The sequence below is a fragment of the Maniola hyperantus genome, chromosome 25 (assembly GCF_902806685.2).
Source record: "Maniola hyperantus chromosome 25, iAphHyp1.2, whole genome shotgun sequence".
Lineage (NCBI taxonomy): Eukaryota > Metazoa > Arthropoda > Insecta > Lepidoptera > Nymphalidae > Maniola > Maniola hyperantus.
This window is the reverse complement of record NC_048560.1, coordinates 3,330,951-3,351,427: the sequence shown is the minus strand read 5'-3', so window position 1 is coordinate 3,351,427 and position 20,477 is coordinate 3,330,951. Positions and strand designations below refer to the sequence as shown.

Genomic DNA, 20,477 nt, shown 5'->3' with positions numbered 1-20,477 from the left:
AATCTGTTTTAGAATGTACAGGTGAAGACCTTTCATATGATACCCCACTTGATATAGTCACTCACTTCGAAAGTTGAAAATACTAATTATTAGTTCATGACCACAATTTAATTTTTTTTGTGTGATCTAACCTTAAATTCACGGTTTTCAGATTTTTCCCCAAATGTCAGCTATAAGATCTACCTACCTGCCAAATTTCATAATTCTAGGTCAAAAGTGCTTTCGAATCGTCGGATGCATCTACCACTGGTTCGAAATGCCTTTCCTACCGAGAAGAATCAGAAAGAAACTCGGCGTAACCGCCGAGTTTCTTCCTGATTCTTCTGATCCGCCTCCTGATCGGAGGTCAGGGGTTCGATCCCGGGCACGCACCTCTAGCTTTTCCGAATTATATGAGTTTTAAGTACCCAATTAAATATCACCTGCTTATTCCCAAAGTCAAAGGTGTGTGAGGAGAGAGATCTGCCAATTCGCACATAATCGGGCGTAGTGGACTTTTATCTAAAACTTATTCTAAGAGAAGAACCGTGCTCAATAGTGGGCTGGTGATGATGATGAGAATTACTTAAAACGTAGGTACATGTGACTCCAAATTTTAAACCTTTTTTTTTTTGGACCATTTATAGCTGAAACCTGTTTTGTGTGCGTGTGTGCCTGTGTGGTATTATAAAGATAATAATAAAAATAAAAAAAGTGCGTGCTCGGGATCGAATCCGGTTCTCCCGACTAGGAGGCGGACGAAGTTTTAACCATTAGGCTATCACCGCCTAATTGCCCATTTCTTTACGAGTATTTAAGTGATGTTTTCAAAATAAACTCCACGTTAATGAGTGTTACTTTGTAATTAAAAACTAATTAATTGTAGCATGCACTTTCTGGTAACTAATTTTGTTTAAAGCGTACTCTCAACTCTGGCATGATCATAATTTCTCATTTCTTAATTCCCATAGTACGCAGATGAACGTGTGCAGGTCTTAGAAGCATAAAAACACTGCTTACCCCGTAGAAATAGCTTAATGTTTATTCTTCACTAGCTTACAAATTTCAAACCCCTATTTCACCCCCTTAGAGGTTGAATTTTCAAGAATCCTGTCTTAGCGGATGCCTACGTCATAATAGCTATCTGCATGCCAAATTTCAGCCCGATCCGTCCAGTAGTTTGAGCTGTGCGTTGATAGATCAGTCAGTCAGTCAGTCAGTTTTTCCTTTTATATATTTAGAAAACTATGATGGGTTCCCAACGAGTCACACTGAATCGTGTCACAGTGTTACTCGTTGGGAGCTCATCGAAATTTTTCTCCCATCGTCACACTATTAACTAGTTGCAACTTTTTATCCATTGTAATTCCCATCGAGTCACACTGTTACTCTGGGTGTGACTCGTTGGGAAGATTTATTTTAATTTAGTAGTATTTATTTACGGCAAATATATTTTATATGAGTTTGTATATTATATGGAGCAAACCGCTCTTGAGCGACGCAGCAAGCAACTGCAAGGCGCGTCGCGTCGCACTGCGCGGCGCAAATGCGTTTGGACCTTTATGATAGTATAATATGGCTACCCCATATCAGTCTCTACCTACGCAGTAAAGTACTGGAACTCAAATATTTCTATAACATCAACTTCCATATTTATAGGTATGCCAATGTATAGGCATAGACCACAAACCACATGACATTAGAAAACGGACCACAAAAAGTGGTTTTCTTTCCGCCCTAAACAACTAGACCTATCCATTACTAGAATTCCTATACAGTTAGAGTTCTTTTTAAACTGGTTAACTTGTCAAAGCAACCAGTTTCAATATACCCGATGTTTGTACATTTATGTAGAAATGAGAGGTCTTTGTAAACTGGGTACGGGATGGGAAGCTGTTCGTAGGAGTTCAATAAACTATGGTGTGTGAGATGAACTTATCAATTAGGTATTGGAACGAAGCTTCGAGCTGTTTAATTTGTAGTGTAGAATGCTTTAAATAGGTACACACGGACATAATAACAATTATTATTATTCATGTAGATAAAATACTTACTTAGTATCGATGAATTAGATATCTATAATCTATAGCTATATTATAATAGGTATAAAAATTAATCACTAAATGCTCATCGCAAATCTCGAGAACCGCTGAACCGATTTCGCTAATTATTTTTTTGTAATATTCCTTGAAGTACGAGGAAGGTTCTTACGGAGAGAAAAATTTAATTCAACCTCCCCCTCAATTTTCTAAACTCCACCCGAGCGAAGCCGAAACGGTTCAGCTAGAAATAGAAATTGCTAGAAAGATTTTTTATTCAAATAAACTTTTGCTTCTGAATCGTCACTGAATATACTACTGGCTCTGAACGCCCTTCCTACAAAGAAGAAACAATAAGAAATTCGGCGGCTGCTCTTTTCAAATATTGCAATTTACAATATTATGCCATGTATATGTGCAACCTGCGCAACAAAGTACAAGGTCATCGTTCCCGGAAAATATTTGTCTTCTTAAAAATACTTACCTAAATTACCAAAAATAAGGTGTACCTACCTACTTACTTATTAGTCAACTTTAAAACATTCATTAGCAGTTTCAAAATTGTTATTTTTAAAATTTGTCTAATGAGTGTAATTTTGTACCTGAAAAGTTCAAGAGTACTTATCTCAAAATTTCTTTACCACGCCTTTTTTAAGTATTTATCTTAAACGGTGCAAAATTACCTAGGTATTAAATATCATTTAGGTAGGTACAGATATCTACAGTATTTTGACTTTTTTTTTTTTTTTTTTCAGATACAAGTTAGCCCTTGACTGCAATCTCACCTGGTGGTAAGTGATGATGCAGTCTAAGATGATAGCGGGCTAACCTGGAAGGGGTATGGCAGTTTTTATTAAACCCATACCCCTTCGGTTTCTACACGGCATCGTACCGGAACGCTAAATCGCTTGGCGGCACGGCTTTGCCGGTAGGGTGGTAACTAGCCACGGCCGAAGCCTCCCACCAGACCAGATCAGAAATTTAGAAATTATAAAATTCCAAACCCCTGCCAGGAATCGAACCCGGGACCTCCCACTATTAAGACCACAGCGCTCACCACTGCGCCAGGGAGGTCGTCAAAAGGTGTTTTTGATTTAAAAGAAATAATCGGGCCTTTCTAGAAAAACTTAGCAAAGGAAGCTCGAAAAAAGTGAGAGAACATCATAGGTTAGGTTTTCACTGCCCAACAGTTTAACCGATTTTGATGAAATATAGTATATAGTTAGCTTACACCCCGGGAAAGGACATAGGCTACTTTTTATCCCATTTTATATTTTAAATCAAAGAGGTCTTTTGGGATTTTTAAAAACCTAAATCCACGCGGACGAAGTCGCGGGCATCATCTAGTTGTTGATATTTTCAAAGTGAAGTGAAGTAGATACACAGAATGACACGCAAACAAACATAGCGTTACCATAACAGTAGATAATTGTAACCAAACCTAACGTGGTTGTCCATGGAACATGCAGTGGCGTGCAGCGCATAGAGGCATAAACGCACTGCTTATCCTCATTGTAATAAGTCAATGCTTATTTTTCATTTTAAGCTGCCGTAAAATAAGTTCATACCTAAATGCATACCCTGGCTTGAACTCCTGTGCACGCCACTGGGAACATGGTAGTCGGTTTCTCAGATAAAAACAAGCCCTTGACTGCAATTTCACCTGGTGGTAAGTGACGATGCAGTCTAAAATGGAAGCGTGCTAACCTGGAAGGGGTATGGCAATTTTCTATAAACCCATGCCCCTTTGGTTTCTACACAACATCGAACCGAAACGCTAAATTGCTTTGCGGCACGGCTTTGCCGGTAGCAGGCCACGGCCGAAGCCTCCCACCACATACCAGATAACATGCCAAATCCCTGCCAGGAATCGAGCCCGGGAGCTTCCACTGATAAGACCACAGTACTTACCACTGCGCCAGGGAGGTCGTCAACACAGAATGACACGCAAACAATACCATAACAGTAATTGTAACCGCACCTAACGTTCACGGAACATGGTGATCGGTAACTAGACCCAGCTAATATTACCGCCGTGCCTGGAAATAGCCTTTGAACACGTTATCATTATGATTTGTACTGGAAATAAATTCTATACGCAGAACTGGGAATCAACTTACTGCATTCGATAGTTATGAGGAGACAATTGACATGATTTTTAGGATTCCGTATTTAGGAGACGCGGAAAAATAATGTACATACATCGACCTTTAGATGGAGATAGCGGAGTTGTAGAGCAATGTCTCTGTCGTTGAGACCGACAAAACGTAATATAGGTACTGCAAATGTTCAAAGGCGGCGGTAATCACTTAACATCAGGTGACCCGTCAGCATGTTTGCTCGCCATTTTTATTAAAAAAGAAAATATAGGTATGAGTGACAGAGACAACGCTCTACAAAGCCGTATAGAAGCAGTGATAACCTAGTGGTTAGGAAGCTGTGATAGCCTAGTGGTTAGGACGTCCGCCTTCTAATCGGAGGTCGGGGGTTCGATCCCGGGCACGCACCTCTAACTTTTCGGAATTATGTGCGTTTTAATTAATTAAAATATCACTTGCTTTAACGGTGAAGGAAAACATCGTGAGGAAATCTGCATGCCTGAGAGTTCTCCATAATGTTCGCAAAGGTATGTGAAGTCTACCAATCCGCACATGGCCAGCGTGGTAGACTATGGCCAAAACCCTTCTCACTCTGAGAGGAGACCCGCGCTCTGTAGTGAGCCGGTGATGGGTTGATCATGATGATGATGACTGTAGGTACACAGAATGACACGCAAACAAATAAAATCTATTCGTAGAACTGGGAATCAACTTACCGCATTCGATCCTAATGTAGGTATGAGGACAGATTGACATGGTTTTTCAAAGAATTCAAGAATAATATTTCCTACTGAGTAGGTACAAGCTTTACATTGTTAGATTCCTGTAACTTTGTAACGATACACGATGTAATGCAATCTATGATCTTATTTTTCACCCACTTCTTATAAATTGTAAATTGTATCCAATAGATACCTCTAGCTATAGACTTATAAAGGAGACTACCTAGTTTTGGGCCCAGTCTTGCTACAGAAAAAAAAAATTGGAAAAAATCCTCTACTTTATGATAAACCAAAATCACAAAAAATAATTTACTCACTCACTACTGAGACCTGGCCTCTCAGAATGAGAACGATTTAGGCCGTACTATACCACTCCTTCACCATTGATTGAACGCACATAATATTATTACCTCCGGAAAGCTAGAGGTAAAAAAAAAAAGGTGCATACCCGGGATCCAACTCCAGACACCCCAATAGGAGGTAGATGTCTGTAACCACCGCTTTAGTACCTACCACACAGTGGCGTGCAGGTCATAGAGGCATAAATGCACTGCTTACCCCAGTTGTAATAGCTCAATGCATATTTTTCAATGACCTGCCAGTGAACAGGCTCCTACTTAATAAGTGCCTACCCTGGATTCAAACCCTGTGCACGCCACTGCAGTACCACAGTATAAATAACAGTACAAAGTGCAGTATAATCTAGTAAAATGAGCGCTAAAATGTTTAAACTGTAATTTATTACATGCTTACGTCCTTAAGGAAGCCTAAACGTCTTAATGGAGCACTAGAGCTACCTGCCAACCCGCAAGTTTAGTAAATAAACTGCCGCTTAATAAATACCTTGATAGGCTGTGGTGAATTAATGTAGGCAGTGACTTACCAAGTCTTGATGTACGAGTGTGTTTCTAGCAGCCGAAAATAGTATGAGATTTTATATCTTACCAAAACGTTGAAAGAATTCGAGCTTCAAAACAAAATAATGTCAGATTGTATTAGAGCCTCAATAGCTCAGCGGGTAAAGGAGTGGACTGAAAACCGAAAGGTCGACGGTTCAAACCCCGCCCGTTGCACTATTGTCGTACCTACTCCTACCACAAGCTTGACTATTATATTAGTCTAGGGAATATTAGTCATTTAACATGGCTAATATTCTTTAAAAAAAAAATGGACCCAGATGAGTAAAAAACTTACCACCGATTTTAATCTCACAACTCGGTTAGGTCCATTTAACTTTAACGTGCAAGTGTTTGGACGCTCGAATATTATCAACGTCGGTGAGATGTATAATAGTCTACTCTTGTAGTAAGCCTACAGTTAGAAGACCAGCCATTCGACCCGCAAAAACGCGGCTTAAATGATGGCGGTCACTTAGAATGACTGGTGCCACTAGGTCTAGGTCTAGGATATGTCCAGACTCTACTACCGCACCGGTTCAGCAAAACAGAGAAGTTTTACTGAGAAAAACTGGCCAAGTGCGAGTCAGACTCGCGCACCGAGGTTTCCGTACTACTAATATTTTGCATGATATATTAAAAACTATTATGCATAAAAATAAATAAAAATTTGTTTCAGATGATACCCCACTAGGTATAGTAATCTTACTTTGAAAGTTGAAAATAGCAATGTTTGTTCATGAACACTTTTTAATTTATTATTTGCGAAGTTTACACAAATTCGGGGTTTTCAGATTTTTCCCCTAATGTCTGCTATAAGATCTATCTACCTGCCAAATTTCATGATTCTAAGTCAACGGGAAGTACCCTGTAGGTTTCTTGACAGACCGACTGACAGACCGACAGACAGACAGACAACAAAGTGATCCTTTATGGGTTCCGTTTTTCCTTTTGAGGTACGGAACCCTAAAAACCGACAAGAAACTCGACAGTTACCTTTGATCAAAACATTTTCGCTTAGTAGGTTGGTACTCAATATAAATAACTGAAATGCTCGAACGTATCCTTTACACCGAACGCCAAAGGCTATACTGGGAGCAAAGTATCCACAGGCATTGGATGCACGTCCGTTTCCTTCGGTGACGTCAGGCGAGACCTAAAGCGTAGTACACACAACCGTTTTACAGTCCTACTCTCTTTCTCTCTTTTAGAATTAGCGCAAACAGAGGACTAAGTAAATAAGTTGAAGCTTAGGCCGCGATTATACCTGTAAGTAAAAGGATACCAGAAGTGAATTTAAAATCAGACAGAAAAGCAGGGCATTATAAGCTATTTTTGGATTAATTATTTGAATGTCCTCTCTTGTTAAACTTGCGCGCAGATATTGATCACACGCGTAGAGGCTTATCGAGAGGTTTACTCTTTATAACCTAACTACAATATTAAATTGATTAGGGCACAATAACTACTACCACTCAATCAAAATGGCGACCTAAACACAAAAAGCATTTAATAGTTGGTGAGTCTCGCGTCGGAACGAGAATAGCTTTAAAAACCATCAACCACCCGTATTTATACAATCGACTCAAGATGTTGAGGCAACAGATCACGTGACGTCCGTTTCTAAGGCGGCAAATTACAAGTGCGATAACATAAGTTTTACTCACGTAAGTAGCTTACGTAACTAACTTATGACTTACTAGTGTAAACACTCTTGTAAGCAGCTTATCGTAATTTGTTACAACTTACGTAAGTAAAAAAAATTACATAATCTAAACGTGTTCGAATTTACTCACGGAAGCGTCACTCAACTTATCAAATTGAATCGCTAAGTTGAAAACTTACAAAACTGAGAAACTTGAAGAAATGACTAAATAAATAATAAACTGGCTAGAAATAAAGATAGATAAAAATTGCTTAATCATTGGCAGTCACTCTAATAAAATAAATAAATTTATTTTGGTCCTCCGTTCTTAATTCCACAGACAGATTCACAAATGCACCTTGTGATATTCTGTTTTCTATTCAAGGTTTTACCCAACATACTTATGTTAAAATGAATTAATATGTAGATGAATAAAAAAATACACCTATGCTTCAGAACGTTTAATAAATTCATCGAAATGCGCTAAACTAAATTCTTAGCTCTACACTCCACTAGATCGATCCTGCCTTGAGTGTAGACTCGGCTTATAACTCACTGGCTAGGTGGGTACTGCGGTCAATAGAAATAAATGTTCGTGTGGGAACTTTAATCGCTCGAGTAAACTGTGATCTGTGGATTGGTTTAAATCAATAAAAACAGTTTAAGCATCTTCTTCTTCATATATATGTTAAAGATATATATGTTATATATGTTCTCTATCTAAATATATAAAAGGAAAAGGTGATTGACTGACTGACTGACTGATCTATCAACGCACAGCTCAAACTACTGGACGGATCGGGCTGAAATTTGGCATGCAGATAGCTATTATAACGTAGGCATCCGCTAAGAAAGGATGTTTGAAAATTCAACCCCTAAGGAGGTGAAATAGGGGTTTGAAATTTTTGTAGTCCACGCGGACGAAGTCGCGAGCATAAGCTAGTATTATATAAAATTCAGAATCCTGACTGATTGACTTATATATCAATATCAACGCCCAGCCTAAACCGCTGGACCTAGAGACATGAAATTTGGGAGGGTGTGTTCTTACACATGATTACAGTGGATACCTAAAGTTACATCTATGAAAATTGGTATTCAAGATTTCGGATTTTTGAAAATTACACTGCCATGGGGATAAAAGTTTGTATGAAAGTTTCAAGTCATTCTTCAAGTTTCATGAAAATTGAAATTTGGGTTTCCGGTTACATAAGAAAAAATACGTAAGTAGGTACCTATTTCAGGATTTTTAAAAATTTTACGCTCACGCCAATTTTTTAAATTCCACCCGAGCGAAGCCGGGGCGGGTCAGCTAGTCCTATTATATAAAACATACCTACAAAATGTTTCTACGTGTGTCCGTAAGTATAACACTTTGAAACCTTCCAACCGATGTACAAGAGGAAGAGGAAGGAAGCGAGGAGGGTGACGACGAGCGACGCGACGAGCTCAGAGGAGGGAAGCGAGAGCTAGGTAGGTATCCAGATACGCAATGACAGGAGAGGATGTGGGAAACAGGAGACACCACGAACGGCGACGGGAATCTCCCGTATCTGTGACGTCTGCCCCAGAATGGGGAGAGTGACATGATGGGGACAAGGAAGCAGAAAGGAAAGAACTTGTAGGGAGTCAAGAAGGCGCCCCGGGAAAGAGCCACCGAGCAAGTACCGAACGGGCGCCCTACCGCGTTTCGGCCCATATAACCGCGAGGTTGGTGGGGCCATGGGTGGTGGTGGGTTGTACCCCAAACCAGTTTCATTAGAAAGGCAATAATGCGAAGATGGTTTTAGCAACAAAAAAAAATTTTTTTTTCAGACCACCAAAAAGTGCTTATGAATCGTCAAGTGAATCTACCACTGGGTATCAAGAACCAGCAAGAAACTCGGCGGCGTCTCAGCTAGTCATAGATTAATTAAAAGGAAAAACAGATGTGTCACGTCATCAATATTTAGTATGGTAATGTTATGTCCAACTTCGTAACCTTTTTTAACTAAAAGGCATGGGTGTATAAGCCATGGGGATTTGATGGCGTACGTGTTAATTCGCGGAGGGTTTTATCACAGACCCCTTTGAGGATTAGCAGATAATTGAGGGAAAGAATCTCGTTTGGTTTTGGGTTTATTGCTACGGCAAAGGAGGAAGAATATATTATTATACCTATTTAACAGGTCATAGAGGCGTAAATGCACTGCTTACCACAGTTCTTTTAATTTTTTATAGCGTTATCATCTCGTCTCCTACATAATCATCATCTTCATCATCAACCCATTGAGCACGGGTCAATATTGAGCACGGCTCTCCTCTCAGTATGAGAAGGTTTTGGTCATAGTACACCATGCTGGCCAAGTGCGGATTGGTAGACTTCACCTTTGACAACGGCATGCGGGTTTCCACTTTCCTCACAATGTTTTCCTTCACCTTTACACATTTTAAATCCGAAAAGTTAGAGGTGCGTGCCCGGGATCGAACCCCCGACCTCCCGAATAGGACGGCAGACGTTTTAGCCACTAGGCTATCACGACTCAATCACTGCTTAATTATGAATACGTGACATGATATCGAAAACACATTCAGAACCGCAGGTGTCAAAATTACAACTCTGCAAAACAGTTGGGTATCAGTTTTCATTAAACGAATTAATACTGATAAGCGACAGCTATCACTCGTATTAGGCACTTGTAAATAATAATAAAATAAATAAATAAATAAATTTTATTTCAGGCAATGAAAATACAACCCATAACAATATACACAGTATGAAGCGGATTAAATTAATATTAGAATTGATTAGAATATAATATAAATGTAAAAAAAAAATGGAGCTAACAATTTAAAAAACTAATCTAAGTAAAGGTGTTATTGTCTTATGCTTCCTTGATCTTGTCCCATCGCCGACGATTAGCGAGAAATCAGTCGAGCTAAAGCTAGATCTCACCAGTATCTATGTAGTCTATACCTAAGATATCTATATATAGTCAAAGTCAAATGATTTATTCAAAATAGGTAATAAATTACTCGTATTGATGGTCTGGTATGGTGTTAGATTTGTAAGATATAGTGGTGATAATTATTACGCAAACTTAAAACTAAAGCTACTAGGGTTTCAAACGCGCCCAGGTCTGAGAAGAGCCCACAACAAACTCAGCCGGGTATTCTTTTTATTATCACCACTTTACAAAATTATTGAAACTTATTAGAACTATCACAAAGTCGTTAAGCAACTCATTCCCAAGCTTGCTTATCATTTAAATAATCCTTTACATTGTAATAGGATTTTTCAATTAGTTTACGTTTTATGAAAACTTTGAACTTGTTGAGAGACATCTCCAATATGTCTTCTGGACGCTTATTATAGAAACGTATGGAATTACGAGCAAATGAATTGCTAACTTTACTGAGCCTAGAGGCGGGCATTACAAGTTTATTTTTATTTCTAGTACCTATTTATATTATGACAGTCACTTTTTTTAAATTTATTTATGTTTTTATGTACGTACAGTAAATTTTCAAAAATATATTGATTATGCACTGTCATAATTTTAACTTCCCTAAATTTAGTTCTCTTATACTACACTAGCTTATGCTCGCGACTTTATCCGCGTGGACTACACAAACTTCAAACCCCTATTTCACCCCCTTAGGGTTTGAATTTTCAAAAATCCTTTCTAAGGCCTAAGCGGATGCCTACGTCATAATAGATATCTGCATGCCAAATTTCAGTCCGATCCGCCCAAGTAGTTTGAGCTGTGCGTTGATAGATCAGTCAGTCAGTCAGTCACCTTTTCCTTTTATTATTTAGATAAGAGATGTGTGTCACGCACACAAGCGTACGAAATTGTCTTCACTTTCTGGAATACAAGTTTTACTTTGCCTATCTGGAGTTTTATTATATCTTTGGTAAGGTATTATGAACTGTACCCGTAGTATAAGATTTTACGTCTCACCAAACGTTGCTAGAATTCGAGAGTCGAAACACTTCCGCGTTAAAGTAAACTGGATCTTAAACGCCTTGTTTTAAAGCTAAGTTTGTCTACACATCTACAGCCAGCGCTCAAAGCGGAAACGTTGCGTAATTAAAATCAGTGGCATTGAATTTTTGAGAGCAATTCGATGCTCTTTAGGTTCATTTTACTTTGATGTTGTTTGTACCTTGGGCTGTTGGCTAGGCGCTGGTAAGTTTTGAACCTTCGTTCTTCTTGGCTGTCGCAATTGGGTTTGTGGAATCTTGAGTTTTCCTTTATTAACTTGTGTGTTGAAATCGATGTGATGTAAAGTCCGTTAACGTTACGAGTTGAATGAATCTGAAGCTTGTTAGTCCGTTTCCTGCCTAATGTCAGGCTGTCACATTATATGTCGTATCACTGTCACTGCCAATGTCTTTAGAGTAGACCACAGACCCAGTGCCTTGTCTATGATCTATTTGTTTATAGTTGTTGTGTTCACAACAGATGTTATTTTATTTCGATTCTCGAATTCTAGCAACGTTTGGTGAGACGTAAAATCTTATACTACGGGTACAGATTTAAATCGCGGTCGGTATAAAAATGGTCGGAAATCGAACCTCAACTATATTATAATGGGTCGGTGATAGAAATAAACCGCAGCGCAGGTAAAATGGGCGCGGATACGAATCCGACCGGTTAGATATGCGCTATTAAACTTGACTACTGGTTTTAGGGTTCCTTATAAAAATACACAACTGCCTAAAAAAGGAGTAAACGTTTCAGGTTTCATATAATATTATGTACAGTACGCGGCCAAAAGTGATGAACATCGGCCTTTAAAATGTCATTTTTAGGGTTCCGTACCTCAAAAGGAAAAACGGAACCCTTATAGGATCACTTTGTTGTCTGTCTGTCTGTCTGTCTGTCCGTCTGTCAAGAAACCTACCCGTAGGTACTTCCCGTTGACCTAGAATCATGAAATTTGTCAGGTAGGTAGACCTTATAGCTGACATTTGGGGAAAAATCTGAAAACCGTGAATTTAGGGTTAGATCACACAAAAAAAATTAAATTGTGGTCATGAACTAATAATTAGTATTTTCAACTTTCGAAGTGAGTGACTATATCAAGTGGAGTATCATATGAAAGGTCTTCACCTGTACATTCTAAAACAGATTTTTATTTATTTTTATGCATCATAGTTTTTGAATTATCGTGCAAAATGTCGAAAAAATACGAATGTAGTACGGTACCCTCATTGCGCGAGCCTGACTCGCACTTGGCCGGTTTTTTATCTTTGTAGAGCGTTGTCTCTGTCACTCATACCCATATGACGCTTTGTCGGTCCTAACGACCAAGACAGTGCTCTACAAATCTGCTATCTCCTTCTGATCACATGAAACATTTGATGATCACACAAAAAAAATTAAATTGTGGTCATGAACTAATAATTAGTATTTTCAACTTTCGAAGTGAGTGACTATATCAAGTGGGGTATCATATGAAAGGTCCTCACCTGTACATTCTAAAACAGATTTTTTTTTATTTTTATGCATCATAGTTTTTGAATTATCGTGCAAAATGTCGAAAAAATACGAATGTAGTACGGTACCCTCATTGCGCGAGCCTGACTCGCACTTGGCCGGTTTTTTATCTTTGTAGAGCGTTGTCTCTGTCACTCATACCCATATGACGCTTTGTCGGTCCTAACGACCAAGACAGTGCTCTACAAATCTGCTATCTCCTTCTGATCACATGAAACATTTGATGATCACACAAAAAAAATTAAATTGTGGTCATGAACTAATAATTAGTATTTTCAACTTTCGAAGTGAGTGACTATATCAAGTGGGGTATCATATGAAAGGTCCTCACCTGTACATTCTAAAACAGATTTTTATTTAATTTATGCATCATAGTTTTTGAATTATCGTGCAAAATGTCGAAAAAATACGAATGTAGTACGGTACCCTCATTGCGCGAGCCTGACTCGCACTTGGCCGGTTTTTTATCTTTGTAGAGCGTCGTCTCTGTCACTCATACCCATATGACGCTTTGTCGGTCCTAACGACCAAGACAGTGCTCTACAAATCTGCTGTCTCCTTCTAAAGATCGATGTTCATCACTTTTGGCCGCCGTACTGTAAGTTTTAGGTATGTGCTCTGAGTCTGAAGAGCTCTTGCCCTCATTCCACCCTCCTTTTGTCTCTTGGCTCTTGCCCTCATTCCACCACCTGGGTGTCTGGTGCACTTCGACCGTCCGTTGTGTCAGGTCCTTCTCTCCACGCACATGCAAACTGTATCAACTGGAATCAACTCCCATCGGCGATGTTCCCACTAGATTACAACATGGGGTTATTCAAGGGGCGGAACAGCTAATTCCTGAAAGGACGGCAACGCATCGGCAGTTCCTCTGGTGCTGTAAATGTTCATGGGCGGCGGTAATACCTATACTGTACCTACGTGACAGGTCGACATGGCAATCGCGGTATGAGGCGGTGGAGCCGCCCCGTACCCCCTCACGTCACCTACGCTATCCCACACCGGGTGGGCACGGGGGCTGTGCGGGTGTGCGGGGCGTCACCACCCGGATTGCCATCTCGACCTGTCGCACACTATAGTTATAAAATACTAGCTTATGCTCGCGACTTCGTCCGCGTGGACTGCACAAATTTCAAACCCCTATTTCACCCCCTTGGGGGTTGAATTTTCAAAACCCCTTCCTTAGCAGATGCCTGTACGTCATAATAGGTATCTGCATGCCAAATTTCAGCCCGATCCGTCCATTAGTTTGAGCTTTGCATTGCATCAGTCAGTCAGTCAGTTAGTTTCATATATTTAGATTATTTATACGGAACCCTAAAGAAATTCAAGATAAAACATACCTGAGATGAAATAAAGATGTAGATCGTGGCGGCATGGGAAGATAAAGATTATTTTGTGTGATAACAGGCGCTCTGTATTTTTTGCCTGTATGAAATACTTCCCATTTTTAATTTACTTATTACTCCTCTTTTGTGGGTTAAATCTACAGTAGATGGTCCACTCTTCTGAGAAAAATTCGATTGAGTGAGATTTTTACTCACTAAATTAATTGAATTGAAGCGCTAATAACTAACCGCCGTAATCAGAGTAGCTAATCGGTACTTAAGATTGAGCTAAAACGAGACAGATTTTTGTGAGAGATATAAGTAGCTCTGACTCGTTTTAACTAAACTTAAGTAACGATTAAGCGACTCTGAGTACGGCTGTAAGACTTCAGTACTGCCAGTACTTTTAAGTAATAGGTATCCACTGGTGGAAAATTTCACATAGCTATCTGTTATCGAAACAATTTATGTACCAAGGAGTACAAGTACAGTACGCGGCCGAAAGTGATGAACATCGGCCTTTAGAATGACATTTCATCTTTGTAGAGCGTTGTCTCTGTCACTCATACCCATATGACGCTTTGTCGGTCTCAACGACCGAGACAGTGCTCTACAAATCTACCGATGTTTATTCTCAGACTAAAGAGACCGGCGGAGGCGTATACCCGAAAGGGACAAAACAACAAAAGAAATCATACTTTTTTTTTTTTTTTAAAGAATATTAGCCATATTAAATGACTAATATTCCCCTTTCCTCTCCAATTAAGCGTCAGGCTTGTGCTAGGAGTAGGTACGACAATAGTGCAACGGGCGGGGTTTGAACCGTCGACCTTTCGGTTTTCAGTCCACTCCTATACCGGTTGAACTATTGAGGCTTTGAAGGTGCCTACTTATGTATGAAGGTTATGTTTCATTGCGTTCGCTACAACTTTTACACAGCAATGCACCATAAATGGCTTCTACACACCTTCAATACAACATTTAAAACAGAAAATTACTATCACAGAGGTTTGTTGGGCACAAACAACAACGTGCCCAACAAAAAAAGCTAAACTATGACAAAGACAAAAACTGTGTTTTTGTCTCTATCACACTTCAGAGCTTTTCTATACACCTAGGTTGCTCTAACAAGATATTATTATTTTAATGTCAAGTCTCCTTGATTACTTTTACTTTATTTATTTATTTTTATTATTCATGTACCAAAAATTGTAGTTACAAAGTAATAATAAATTAAGTTACATCGGAAATGCTTATCTCTAAACAGAGATTTCTTCCAGCTTCCCATTCAAGGTTGTGAGTGAGGCGTATCAAGAAGTGGAATAGGTCTACGGTACTAGAATCTAATAAACTACATAAATATCTTATAATAAATACCCAAATCAACTTATATACAATAATAATACTTATCATACATAATTATATACATAATATATGAAAAATATAAATACATATAATATATAAAATATTAAAATATTATTATAATATATAAAATTTTTCTTTACTTTTGGCCACGCACTTTACCTACAGTACGGATCCAGACCCTGGCATTTTTACGAGCGAACAGTAAAATCGATAAATCATTGACAGACAAACTGCCTGTGATCGAGATTTAAACAATGCGTAAAACAAAAGTTTTTTTATGTTTTTTATCGTTAAACCCAGGGTTATTTATATCAGATACATAAACAAATGAAAAAGGGGCCTGTTTTTTGTTACCATTTCCTTTTGTGAACAATCGGTTATTTATTTAAACAATAGGTAACTTAATTTATAGGTTTTTTATTATTTTTATGCTAAATCCTGCTATGCGTATACCGGCATCCGTTTTCTTTGCAAACAAATCGATGTGATTTTTTGCATGGGTTTAAGAAGATTGAAGAGTGAGATTGGATATACGAGTATTTTCATCTCGAAAAATCAAAACGTTCCCACGGTTTTTTATTTACTAATTCAGATACAAGTTAGCTCTTGACTGTTATCTCACCTGGTGGTAAGTGACGATGCAGTCTAAGATCGAAGCGGGCTAACCTGGAAGGGGTATGGCAGTTTTTTAATAAACCCATGCCCCTTTAGGTATTTTTAATAACCAAAATCCATGCAGACAACGCTGTCCTTGTTGGACGTTGCAACGAGTTGGATTCGGTGGCTAATCACTCCTCGAATGGTTAGGCAGGTACTAACTATGGGCTTTCTAAGAAAGCTCAGAGTCACTCAGCAGGTGATGTAGAGTTGCTTGGAGTTTCTTTACGTGATCAAATCAGGAATGAGGAGATCCGCAGAAGAAACATAGTAATCGACATACCACAACGAGTTGCAAAGCTGAAGTGACGATGGGCAAGGCACATTGTTCGAAAAACTGATAGACGTTGGGGTCCCAAGGTGCTGGAATGGCAACCTCGTACTAGAAAGCCCAGCGTTGGAATAGCCCGTGAAGACTAGGTGGTGAGGCGATATTCAAACGAATCGCAGGAAGCTGATAGATTCAGGTGGCTCAAGACCGTGGCGTGTAGAAGTCCACATAGGAGACCTACCAGCAGTGGCGTGCAGCTCATAGAGGCATAAACGCACTGCTTACCCTCATTGTAATAAATCAATGCTTATTTTTCATTTTAACCTGCCGTGTAATAAGTTCATACCTAAATGCATACCCTAGCTTGAACTCCTGTGCACGCCACTGCCTACCAGTACGTTGAGCATTGGACGTCTATCGGTTGATAATGATAATGATAATGATGATGATTCAGATGTCAACACGTCACAACAACGTCGTGTTTCAACTTATTGTAAGTACCTGCATTTTATAGAATAAATCATTCATTCATTCCTTCATTCATTCATCCTTTCGTTTATTCATACATTCATTCATTCAACGTCGTGGACATTAGCTAGTTCATAAAAAAACAATTCATCGTTATTCGGGGTCACTGACTGAAATATCAACAACCATTTAATAATTTGGGATGCAAAAATGTGATATCGTACGTTTACAAATCTTTTATTCAAACAACAGTGACTTAAAAATACATATTATGGTGCACGTAATTGAACCTAATGAATGGTCAATGAATGAATGAATTTGATTTTATTTAAGTCAAATAGGATTTGAATGAGCGAATCCATCTAAATATAAAAACCGACAAAGTGCGAGTCAGGCTCGCGCAACGAGGGTTCCGTAATACAGTCGTATTTTTTAGACATTTTGCACGATAATTCCGAAACTGATGCATAAAAATAAATAAAAATATGTTTTAGAATGCACATGTAAAACCCTTCCATATGAAACCCCAATCGATACAGTTATCTTACTTCGAAAATTGAAAATACTAATTATTAGTTCATGACCACGATTTAATTATTTTTGTGTGATGTAACCCTGAATTCACGGTTTTCAAATTTTTCCCCAAATGTCTGCTATAAGACCTACCTATCTACCAAATTTCATGATTCTAGGTCAACGGTATCCTGTAGGTTTCTCGATAGACTGACAGACAGACAACAAAGTGATCATATAAGGGTTCCGTTTTTCGTTTTGAGGTACGGAGCCCTAAAAACCCTATAAATTATTGTGCAAACATACACTGGAAGTTAAATCTGATCGCAAATGGAGTGAGTTATTTGACAGGACAATGCGAAATCTTTGACGTGTGTTTACATACATTAAATTTACGATTACATTCAGTCAAGTTTTCATTCAAATTCACTCACTTTATGAGTGGACGAGAATCGGCAAATACAATAATTTCCATAGACTTGTAATATCGTTTATCATAAGATATTTACGATTACAGTCGTTTCTAAAGGGCTTTTCCACCTTCCTAAATAAGACGTCCTAAATGGTATAAGTATCGTTAAAATATACGTGGGAAATACCATGACTAAATAATTTAAGGCTATCTTGGCCTAGTTTTCGTCTGGATGCCAAATTTCAGCCCGATCCGTCCAGTAGTTTGAGCTGTGCGTTGATAGATCAGTCAGTCAGTTAGTCACCTTTTCTTTTTATATATTTAGATTAATTTTTAAAGCAATATAATTTCTATTGTTTTCAAAGAAAACTAAGTACATATTCAAAATCATTCATTCAAAACATCAAGCCGCTATGTATTTTTTTATGTTTTTTATGCCATGAAAACTTGTTTCGTTGCTTCGGGAATGGGTTCTTTTAAACAACAGGTGCTACCGATGCCTTTTTTCGAATAAACTAAAGCAACATTAAAATGGTGCTGATTCTGAGCACACCTAAAATTTAGAGTATTTGCATCCTCTTCTTACTAATGTTATATGAAAAAGATAGACATAGTTTGACAGTTTTAAATTTAATTTAGAGCCGCCAAACCTCGTGACTTTAGCTGCCAGACCGCGAGCCTATGGTTTAAATTCGTAGCGTGAACTAAAATTTAGAGTCTTTAAATGTAAAATTCATGTTCCGTGCTTTGTTAGCAATATTGGAAAGAAAAAGATTCAGATGCTCTAAATTTAGTTAAGAGAAAGACAAGAGAATCGGCGCCAGTCGGTCTACAAAATGAACTGGGACGAATGGATTTTTCTGACCGTGATAATTTGTGTGCTTTACGTTAGTTTGTTAATAAAAATACACGCTTTTTTAATTTTTTTATGTCTTTGGATTCAAGTCCTGTGGGCCTGTTAATTTTTAGATAGGATTGAGTGATTTTTAAAGAGTAGGTAGGTAGGTAGAGAAAAAGATGTTCTAAAGTTGCTCTACGATTGACAAAAATGACGTAAAACAAGATGAATTTCCGCATACGCAAAAAAGAAGAAAGGAATCGTTTATTTCTTAAATTGTGCAACACATCACATCCTATAACTAAGATTTGGTTATCCCGGCGCTTCCTCCACCTCAAGCAGAAGAAGCGATGGAAGAAACTGTGGCATGTGAGACACAACACGAAAAAAAACCGGTCAAGTGCCTCAGGCTCGCGCAACGAGGGTTCCGTACCACAGTTGTATTGTTTCGACATTTTGCACGATAGGTAATTCAAATAAATAAAAATCTGTTTTTTAGAATGCACAAGTGAAGACCTTTCATATTATGATACCCCACTTGATATAGTTATCTTACTTCGAAAATTATTGAAAATACTAATTATTAGTTCATTACCACAGTGAATTTTTTTTTGTGTGATCTAATCGCTTCCGTCTTAATCTGCATCATACTTACCATCAGGTGAGATCGCAGTCAATGGTTAACTTGTAATCGATAAAAAATCCTTTTCCATGCGTTTCAAATCATAAGACGATAGGTAAAGTACCTAGGTAGGTAGGTAATTCGTCTCGTCTTAGCTATCAACAATTAATATAAAATACAACAATTATGATAAATAAACAAAAATGATAAGGCTCCGTGTAGCTATTATGAACCGCAAATACCGATTGTAATGCTGAGTTATAGATTTACACAAAATTTTTCGTGCATAAAATATCATAATAAACTCACCAAAGCAATCCTCAATCCAAACAGAATATTTTCACAAGTAAATACTCAAATATTCACAATTTAAATCTTCTCACATAACTTAGGTTCCAATTTTAAAAAGCAAAACTTAAAAAGTTACATTCTATTTTAAAAGTTAGAATTTAAAAAAATTGTCTCATCTATGGCTTTACAGATAAAAAAATCAAAATTAAAATAACACAGGTCTATGTTAAAACATTTAAAGTTCGAAAAAAGTTTATATTAATTAATTAATGTCAATATTTGTAACGTTATTTTAATATAACACGTGAAGTGACGTAATATAACATAACGTTATTTAATTGACACGGACGCGTATTCCCGTATAGATGCCGGGGCAAATACTGAGTAGGATTCGTTTCCCGCCCTTGTGTCATAGAGTAATTTGTGTATGGAGGTGACAATTAATCAAAGGATCTTTTCTAAAACAATATATCGCACCCCTGAATCAAAACTGCTTCAACTCAAAAAAAAATTGTTGATAATTTACGGAAGACTTTCTGGTCCTGAATTTAGAATGAATTGTGTGTTTTAAATAAATTGTATTCCCATAGAGATAATAATCGAGTCAGGGGTCAGAAAATGAAAATATCAAAAGATAAGGCTTTTGAGTTGAAACAGTTTTGATGTAGGTCATCTAGGGGTACTTACGATATATGGGATTTCTCTTTATAAACATAAATTGTTTGGTAGAGACTGAGACTGCTTGCTAAAATTGGAATTACTTGAACAAAATTTACTTCAATTATGATTTTTTTAAGTGATTTTAGTCTAATTTTAGTCTAAGGAGGTAAAATAGCAGTTTGAAATAGG

General features: G+C 38.0%; 1 protein-coding gene across 2 annotated transcripts in view; it reads right to left on the bottom strand.

Annotated features, from left to right (window-relative positions):
• Positions 1 to 19,984, bottom strand: part of LOC117993838 (irregular chiasm C-roughest protein-like) — a 100,213-nt gene extending 80,229 nt beyond the window's left edge. For both annotated transcript variants that reach the window (XM_069507126.1, XM_069507127.1), the window contains exon 1: positions 19,647 to 19,984. The gene's annotated coding sequence lies outside the window, so the exon portion shown is untranslated. The remainder of the gene's footprint in view (positions 1 to 19,646) is intronic.
• Between the last annotated feature and the right edge of the window lie 493 nt (positions 19,985 to 20,477).